Raw genomic sequence first — 10,882 nt, 5'->3', positions numbered from 1 at the left:
GACTTGTACACTAGACGCTTTTGATTTCAAAATAGGATCTTTTTATTTTTTTATTTTGTTTTATTGTCAGTTACTTCCTACATTCATTTTAATTTGTCTCCACAAATTCCACAAGTCGACTAAACTCGACTTGATATGCAATATTTTTGTAATTACAGAACCATTCCAGATCTGACTTGTGAATGTTAGTTAAGTTAACATTAACGTTAACTAATTTTTGACCTGTAGGCCTAAACTGCATGATGGGATCTATTAGTTGTGCAGGGTCAGATATTTGTGTGCAGATCTCAAGCCAGTTCAACTCACTCACTGATTTTCATAGTTTTTCTCAAAGTAAAACTAAGATTTTACAGATGACATCACGTGAATGCGCTGAAATTGTGCATGTGCACGTACAAGCGTTGGTGAAGATCGTCCTGTGCACGAGACAGCTGCTGTCATGTTCATGTCGCAGTATGTGGGGTGTAGGGGGGTGGTCTTGTCTCTGAGTGATGCGATGGCGTGGACAGCATTGGTTTAAGAGCTAAAAGAGGGTCATTGATGTCTCGCTTCACTCTCCCTCCCTCCTTTCTCTCTCCTCTCTCCGTTGCTCCTGTCATCCTTGCCGGATGATCCCTCGCTCTCCCCTCCACCCCGGCTGTCTCTCTGTCCCTCGTCACGGGTTGCTGTGTTCCCTTTTGTTTGTCCTTTTTTTCTTTCTCCTTCTGCATTCATTCTGCTCCGTACTACGTTGAAAGTAGCTATAGTAGTACATTTACTCAAGTAGGCTACTGTACTGCCCTACAAAGCCAAAGTACAGTAAATATGTTTTTGGACACACCGACTTAATATCCCAAAGGTCAAATTAGCCTTTCTGAATTTGGGGGATAAACAATTACCTCAAGAACAATTTTAGTGTAATCACTTATTTGCCGATATCTCATTTGGCTGACCAGTTGAAACACTTTTAAACCATCAGCAATTTTTTCTCCATAGACTGCACTTTATTGCCTTTGTAGGGCAGTGTACTTACAATTTTGAAGTACTTGTACCCTAGTTTACTTGACTTTTTTCGAATTTCCAATACTTTTACTTCTACTCCACTACATCTCAGAGGCAAATATTGTACTTTTACTCCACTACAATCATTTGAAAACTTTAGTTACTATAGTTACTTAATATATTTGTATTAATATTACAAAACAATAGCCATCTGAAAATAGCCAAAACTCACAATGTATACTATTTATAAATGTTTATACATTTTATTCATTCACTTTTCTGCATAATTAGTTTCCACCACTGAACTCAACTCCATTGCACCGATTTTCCAACAAGGAGATAACCGTAAAACCTGGAAAAGAGAGAGCTGTGTTTTGTAGACTGAATGGGAGGCTTGATTCTGGCACCCAGACTCGTCCTTGTTTTTCTTTTCTTTCTTTCTTTCTTTCTTTCTTTCTTTCTTTCTTTCTTCGTCCCAGTAAATTAGACATACTGGGAAGGAACCACTGTGGGAGGAGGTTAGCAGATCCATCTCCTGTCATCGTTTAAAGAGGTTGTGACCTCTGAGGAGCAGAGAGGAACACCACTGCTAAATTATTCACCACACACTTTTCCTCCACTGATGTGGTGTGTGTGTGTGTGTGTGTGTGTGCGTGCGTGCGTGCGTGCGTGCGTGCGTGCGTGCGTGCGTGCGTGCATGTTTGTGGGTGTGCGTGTACAATGTGCGTGTGCATGAAATTAGTGCATGAACACTGCCTCTCTCTTCTGGGACAGCATATTTCATGCCTGGCAGTGGTGAGCTGGCGGTATAGGGCTGCCCAGGGCGCCGCCCCGGTAGTTCAGAAGCAGCACGCACCAACCCTTTGATGCTGAGTGCCATTTTTACAGTCTTTGGTATGACCCGGCCGGGGATCGAACCTCGACCTCCCAGTTTCAGTGCGGACACTCTAACCACAAGGCCACTGTCTGGTTATGTGGCTGCGGTGGCTCAGGGGTAGAGTGGCCGGATGGTAACCGCAAGGTTGCCAGTTCGAACCTGGGCTAGTCCCAGAGTTAGTCTTGAAGTGTCCTTGAGCAAGACACTGAACCCCTAATTGCTCCTGATGTGCTGGTTGGTGCCTTGCATGGTTTCCGCCGCCATCGGTGTATGAATGTGTGTGTGAATGGGTGAATGTAATGCACAATCTATGTAAAGCACTTTGGATAAAGGCGCTATATAAATGCACCATTTTACGTGCCTATAAGGCATATAATCATTACAAATGTGAGTTTACGTTCTCTACCAAAAAGTCCAGAACATAGCCTATGGAAAAAAAGAAGCATATTATTTATAAACATCGTGGCTATCATTGCACATAGTGTTGCGTTTTCTGTTATTAGTCGCCCAGGTAGACAATTTAAGTCAAATAACGTTTAGTTTAGTTTACTTTGATCATGATCAACAGTATTCATAAATTATAGGCTACTGTACATCCAACATTTCTTTCTGTAGGCTGGTTATCCCTGACCATTGTTGAAAGTTATTTTTATTGTTTGATTGTTGGATCTGTTTTGAAAGCAATTTAAGTGATGTTGTAATCTTGTACGGGATTTTATATAAAACTAAAAGGAAAATAATTAATTGAAACCAAAATAAAAACAACAAATTAACAATGCAACTGCACATGCATGCGCGTGCTTCTTAACCAATCGCTCTGGAGATTTGGATCAATGGATAATGAACTGTACAGTCTCGTATTTTCTGCATCAGTAATTAAATTACTCACACTTTCCCCCCAAAAGTCGGTACCATATTACTACATATAGTAATATACTCTACATGTTGAGTGCTAATTTAACTCTAAAGGCCTTTAAACACAAGGGGGCATGATTAATAAACAAAAAATATATAATCAACTGCAAGTATTTTGCATTAAAACGGTTCATATTGTTGCTTTTAGTTGATGCCTTTATGCGTGGTGAAAAACGAAAAAGCAATCTTGTTCCAAATACAAGTTTTGTCACTTTGTTGCTAAATAATATGCGTTCTGCACCTATATACAGTTTGAAAGAAATATACGGGTGAATTAATTGCAATAAAGTTGGGTTGCAGATTCAACTTTTTTTTATTAAAATGTGCAAGTCACACATGAGTCAAAAAAAATAGTATTTTACCCCTCCCACCCCCCAGAGCCATAACCCCGGTATCTCGTACCATAAACAAATTAAAATAAAGGCACATACAAATATACATATTCAAATATATAAGGGATTAATAAATAAAAAGAAACAATACACAAAAAGTGAAAAATAAAATGAAATAAATAAAAACAAATTACAGTAGGGTCAGTGTTATGAGTTAGATTAAACTTTTCAATAGATTTCATAGATTGCTTCATAGACTTGTTTCACAGCACTATCATCAGTGGTTTTTATCATCAAATATTCAAATTTATATTCTTTTGGTTGGTCACACATCATCTTTTATATTAATATGTTGAAGTCATGCTAATGAATATATACAGATAGTTAACCACTTAAACTTGACTTTACTCTTTTTTTCTACCTTTTTTACATCAATCTCTTTGCCAAACGTATACCTTCAAAATGTATACATCGTGAGCTATCTGCTTTTCTGACAATGTTCCCCTCAGAATAGGGATGCTGGTTGTTATTGTAAAACAGAATGTTCCTCTCCAACATTCTCACACAAACATTTTACAGACCCCTATAGTAACTCTGAGGACCTCCTAGGGGTCCCAGACCCCCTGATGAAATTGAGTGAATTGAATTGATGAATCGAGTAGCCTACAAAGGAGTGGACCCAAATGAAAAAAGCAGTGCTTTCTTGGGTTTAAAATCCTACCTTTAAAAAAGACCTTGTATAGTACTCTCCTGTGCTTGTCTTTGCAAACTGTTAAAAAGGTATTCAATCAATTACTGAAGCTCATGCATCAGTATTGTATCAAAACGGATCAAAGAACTTTCTCAAGCTAAATGAGGATAAGAAAGAAGTTCTCATAATCGGTTCTAGTGAGCAGAAAGAATCAATAATAAGCAGACTTGGCAACCTGACTTGAATTTTAATTCACACATTAATCATGTTACCAAGATTGCTTTTTTTCACCTTAGAAATATTGCATGAATCAGAGCCTATTTGTCATTGGACGATGCAAAAACGCTAATCCACGCCTTTGTTTTTTCTCGGCTTGATTACTGCAATGCAATTTTTTCTGGACTGCCTAAGAAAACAACTGACAGATTACAACTTGTCCAAAATGCAGCAGCCAACTAGAACTAAGATGAGAGAACATATTACTCCAGTTTTGGCTGCACTGCACTGGCTTCCGGTTGTTTTTAGGATTGATTTTAAAATTGTTTTACTTGTTTATAAAGCTCTCAATGGTCTCGCACCTTCCTACCTACATGACTGCCTGCCTAAATATGTCCCAAACCGCCACCTAAGGTCTTCCACTGCGGGCCTGCTCGCTTTGCCTAAAAAATACGGGGAAGCAGCGTTTTGCTTCTACGGGCCAACGGCGTGGAACAAACTCCCACTGTACCTTCGACAGGCAACCTCTGTAGACATTTTTAAAGCGCAGCTCAAGACTCACTTCTACACTCTTGCTTTTAATTGATCTTTTCATTTTTTTGTTATTCATGTCCTCACTGTATTGCATTACTGCTCTTGTTTTTTTTTATGTTTATGCCTTGCTTTTCTTTATTATTTTTTTATTTTTTTCTCCATTGCTCTGCAAAGCACTTTGAGCTGCATTTCATGTCATGAAAGGTGCTATACAAATAAAGTTTTATTATTATTATTATAAACCATCCTCTTGGCAAAACTTAGTCAAGGACAAATGTACCTGCAATAATATATTGTTGTGTGCAGAGATCTCAAGGCATGGGATTTATAAATACAATGTTTCATAAAAAAAATTGTTTTTAGAATACGTATGAATTTGTGTGGAATAAAAGAAAAATCAATGTGACACTGATGAGAGGGGCTTACTTAACCTTGGGGTGTTAACAGAATGAGAATGTGAAACTTGGGGGTTTAGTTGCCTCTCAGTATGCTTGACCATGCAGTGGTGAAAAGGGAGCACAGGGATGAGCACAAAGAGTGTATAAGACAGACACACAGGCTGAAGAGAAGCAGGCCAAAGAGGAGCAGTGCATGGTGGAAAGGAACTAAGTACATTTACTTAAGTACTGAAGTACCATTTTGAGGTATTTGTACTTTACTTGAGTATTTCCAATTTTTGAGGGGCGCTAGCCCCTCCTATATATACAGCTTTTTGTCATAACTCGTGTCATTTGCCATTGACAATGAAAGGAGAATTTACGTCATATGTGTCTGAGCAAATCGGTATATTGTACCAAAACACAAACATTAAATGCCATTGACAATAAAAGGAGAATTTACGTCATACAGCATGTGTCTGACAATGAAAAGAGAATTTACATCATACAGTATCTGTCTGAGCAAATTGTTAAATGCCAATGACGAAGAATTTACGTCATCTGTCTGAGCAAATCTGCTTTTTGTGCCAACACAAACAGTAAATGCCCTTGACAATGAAAGGAGAATTTACGTCATATGTGTCTGAGCAAATCGACATGTTACGTCACGTCATGATGATGTACGATGTTTAGAGCGCCCCTCACTTCACACGGGTGCGATTTTTTCCAATACTTTTACTTCTACTCCACTACATCTCTTGTTGCGTGCAGAGTGGATGCAGGGAATATGCAGGGTGAAGTGAATGTGCAAGGAATATGCAGGGTGACGTGAATGTGCAGGGTGACGTGAATGTGCAGGGTGACGTGAATGTGCAGGGTGACGTGAATGTGCAGGGAATGTGCAGGGTGACGTGAATGTGCAGGGAATGTGCAGGGAATGTGAAGGGTGAAGTGAATGTGCAGGGTGAAGTGAATGTGCAGGGTGAAGTGAATGCGCAGGGAATGTGCAGGGAATGTGCAGGGTGACGTGAATGTGCAGGGTGACGTGAATGTGCAGGGTGACGTGAATGTGCAGGGAATGTGCAGGGTGACGTGAATGTGCAGGGAATGTGCAGGGAATGTGAAGGGTGAAGTGAATGTGCAGGGAATGTGCAGGGTGAAGTGAATGTGCAGGGAATGTGCAGGGTGAAGTGAATGTGCAGGGAATGTGCAGGATGAAGTGAATGTGCAGGGAATGTGCAGGGTGAAGTGAATGCGCAGGGAATGTGCAGGGAATGTGCAGGGTGAAGTGAATGCGCAGGGAATGTGCAGGGAATGTGCAGGGTGAAGTGAATGTGCAGGGAATGTGCAGGGTGAAGTGAATGCGCAGGGTGACATGAATGTGCAGGGAATGTGCAGGGTAAATGTGAATGTGCAGGGAATGTGCAGGGAATGTGCAGGGAATGTGCAGGGTGACGTGAATGTGCAGGGAATGTGCAGGGTAAATGTGAATGTGCAGGGAATGTGCAGGGTAAATGTGCAGGGCAAGGTTGAAGTGAATGTGCAGGGAATGTGCAGGGTGGCGTGAATGTGCAGGGAATGTGCAGGGTGACGTGAATGTGCAGGGAATGTGCAGGGAATGTGCAGGGTAAATGTGCAGGGCAAGGTTGAAGTGAATGTGCAGGGTGCAGGGAAGGGTAAAGGTAATGTTCAGGTTCAGATTTTATGTGAAGTGCGTGTACACTACAGTGTGTACAGTCAGTGGGATGGAGGAGTGAGGAGGACTAGGTGGACCGCTGGTGAATAAGGGCCGGGGAGGTGGGGGGGGGGGGGGGGGGGGGGGGGGGACTTGCTACCAGGAGGGAAGAAGGGATGGAAGGAAGAGGAAGGGAGGGAGAATGTGGAGAGCACAGGACAGATGACAAATTGTGATTAATAGATGGGGTCCGGGGCAGCAGTGTGGAGCGTTACTCATTAATAGAGAGAATTAGAGAGGCTGTGCAACTCAATCTGCACACTGTCACTTGCAATCAAGGACCATAATCAGATCTGCACACAGACAGTGTAACATGTGCAGATGTGTGTGTGGGGTATGCATGCAGACTGATACACCACGCACGCACGTCGCACTCATGCACGCACACACATACACACACATGCAGTGTGCACACACACACGCGCACACACACACACACACACACACACACACACACACACACACACACACACACACACACACACACACACACACACACACACACACACACACACACACACACACACAGTGCCATGTTATACAGTGTCAGTTATCAGTGTACATGCACTGACAGTCTGACAACATGAATGCATGACATCAATATTTCAATTGCCCTCAATACCTCCATCTTTCCCCATATGTTTCTCAATTTCTCCCTCCTGCTCTCTCATTCTCTGTTTGTGACCTATGAGCTTTTGGGTCAGCTTAAGCCGTTTTCCACGGTCATTGATTTGGCACACTGTTGCATGTTGCCGTGCAGATAGTTCTCCCGAGATCCTCTCCCTTGCCCTATACTGGTTAATAGGGTGGTAACCTCTCTGATCACATGTTGCCTTGCTGCTCATGGCCTGATTGGTTTACTGTCTGCTCGATAATAACTGCTCTATAAAAGGACCTCCATGCTCGATGATTACCTTTATATACTGTACTCTATATAAGTGTATTGTGATTAATACATGGGGGATGACTCATTCTGTGCGATTTAACCCTTATCCATTTATACCCGAATTACAAAGCTGTCTTTACTGTGAGTGCAAACTCAATCTGTATACGGTATGTGCGTTCAGTTCACATTCTCTTGGGCAATAGCTTTTATATGTGGCTGGGTCAACTCAACGGACCTGCATGTAAATCAGTGGTTTATTCAACCAGTGGTCCGGGGACCACCAGTAGTCCTTGATGAGGTTCCAGGTGGTCCTGCAGCTAAATGATGGAACAGTTTATAACCAAATGGACCCTTAAATCTTTAACTCTTGAGAGCGTAAAATTATTTTTTATTTATAATGATTTTATGATGATTTTACGATATCAAGTACTTAGTTTGCATGAAGTTTATACAATTAGAGAAAGTAGAAGAATTGTCATTTTGATCAATGTGGTACCAGTTTTGGGTCTGAGAGGCTAAAACTCATGAAATGGTGGTCCGTGGCTCAAATGTCGAATAAATAATGGACCTTGATGTGGAAGGGGTTGAAAACCACTGATGTAAATGAACAACAGCTGTGCTCCACCTGGGACTTAACCCAGCAACCTTCCTCCATCCATACGCCTCGCTGTAAGGCGCCCGTATCAATCACTACACACTAACTCAGACATGTGAAGGTCAGCTGAGCGGTTGAGGGATGTTAGAGACTGGCCACGTAAGGAGGCAAGGTCTAGCCTATACAGCACTTAATTGGGCAGAGAACCTATGAAATAATTAAACATATACTGCAAGTAAAGGCAAGCTGTGCATTAATATTAAAACATTCCGTTTTTCCACCAAAACATATACGCCTACGTAGATGGCAAGGATGATGGTACACGGTTCTGTTCAAACAGAAATGTAACTGGAAATTCAAATGCTCATAGATGGATATTACTACTGTATATCAGGGGTTATATATTCATCGACTTGATTAATATTTTATAGGGCTCTAAAAACCTCATTCTCTCTAAACTGTCCTCCCCTGTTGGCGATAATAATTTAAACGTAAGAGGGCTCAGAGTCAGCAGTGTATGCAGTATACATGTAAATTAAACCACATGCAGGACAAGCACACATGAGCTGCATGCTCACACACAAACAGGCACAATATAACATACGGTACACACAAGCAGATATTATATTCAGTACAGTGTGCAACGGTGCATATACAGTACACGGTACACTCACACACACACACACACACACACACACACACACACACACACACACACACACACACACACACACACACACACACACACACACACACACACACACACACACGTATAAATACTGTGTGTATATATATATATACACGTACATATACACGTACATACATACATATTAAAAGACGAACACATGCAAAAATGCAGAATACTCCTTTTCTTCAACTTTAATCTGCCAATTTCTGCAAGGCAGACTTTCTGACAAGCAGCAGTTATTTTCTATCTCCGAATGCAAATGTGACCAGAGGCTTGCCGTCTGCCTGCGGGCTGAGCCGGTTGACAGTATGCATCCTGGGGAGTGATCTATTGATCCATATTCAATATCTGCTACACTCTCCATGCTCTGTAAAGTTGGGAGATGAATAAATAAAGAGGACAGCTGACAGGACATCCAAGTACCCATGGTGTAGCTGGAGCCGACTTGCCACAAAGGACTGAAACCGTTTGCTTACTTGCACCTAAATGCCCCCAAAACATTTTAAGGTGTGATTGAAATTGATTTGACATTCTGATGATAGATGCTTTGTTCATAAACTGGTGAATATTTACAAAGCAGCAGGGTATTATCGGAGTAGCGTACGTAGATACAATATTTTGAGGTGTAAAATATTATATTAAAACTTGGTTAATATGGTTGAAATACAATGATGACGGCAATGAATGTAAAGAAAGTAAGGCACAGACAGACTGACAGACAGACAGACAGACAGACAGACAGACAGACAGACAGACAGGAGCTGAGGGAGAGAGAGATGGAGAGAGAGAGACGGAGAGAGAGAGAGAGAGAGAGAGAGAGAGAGAGAGGTTGTCAGTTGCATTGTGTCTTTCAGCACTAATGAGGTCTGAAAGCTGCCTGGTAAACATAGACATTGACAACCTCCCTGAAAACAGCTCTCCTTTTCAATCTCTACTCTCACTTTGTCAGGCTGCATGATGTCTGTCTGTCTCAAATCAGTAGCCTATCAGATATCATATGATTCAATCTATGTCTTCATCTGACACAGAAAGTAACATTTAATCCAAGCTCTTATCCAGGCTCCTATAGCCTAATTTATAGGCCTATAGGCCTACTCTAAATTCCAAAAACAATTAGGCCTATGTAAATCCCGAGATAGTATACACAGTTTAATGCCACCTCGTAAACAAATGTTATAAGTATATTTTGGGGTAAAAAAAAGGTGTGTGTGTGTGTGTGTGTGTGTGTGTGTGTGTGTGTGTGTGTGTGTGTGTGTGTGTGTTGGAGGGGGGGGCTGTTGGGGGAGTGTTGATTAAACTAGGCTATAGCAGGTTTAGTCCGTTGATTTGTGAAAAGGTCACCACGGGCATAGGATGGGATATGGGACGCCGCGTGTGTGTGTGAGAGAGAAGGGAGGGCGGGGGAGCCAACAGATGCTGCGAGAGAGGAGAACAGAATAGCCTACAACAAGTGAGAGAACTGTTGCTGCATGTGGCGATCAAGTCGCGCTTCGCATGATGTTGGGACCGCGAAACTCAACAAAAGTCCTCGTTAGAATACGTAAAAGTTCGCAAGGACGCGGTGAATGATATTTTAATATATCACCGAGTGGATACACACTCGATTTTCGTCAATGTTGCTGCTTAATTGGACAAGGGTGTTTAAGTGACCGCACAGTTTATTTGATACACGGACATCATACCTACGCAAGACTTGGCTGGAAGACAAAAAACTAATAACGGGATGATAATTAGATTTTCATTAGCAAATTTGTTACGTAGCCTACAGCGCAACTTGCCCGAAGGACGAAGGATATATATAGGCTACAAGACCGGCATTTAAAAACGGCATGGAGGCTATATATGCCCATGAATAAATGAATAACATCACTGAGCAGTGAGCAGAATTAACTGGTAAGTCTTTGTATTCTTCTTTTATTTTTATTTTTTTAAGGAGGGAAACGAGGGAACGTTAAGTCGTTATCTCTTTGCATGTTAAAACTCAGTAAATTCAAATCAAGTCTTTAAACTGTCTTCCAATTTTGCGTGAATAGCCTACATTTAAGTGATCGTTTT

Source organism: Electrona antarctica (assembly GCF_951216825.1).
Source record: "Electrona antarctica genome assembly, chromosome: 9".
NCBI classification, from domain to species: Eukaryota; Metazoa; Chordata; class Actinopteri; order Myctophiformes; family Myctophidae; genus Electrona; species Electrona antarctica.
Note: the sequence above shows the minus strand (reverse complement) of the source record.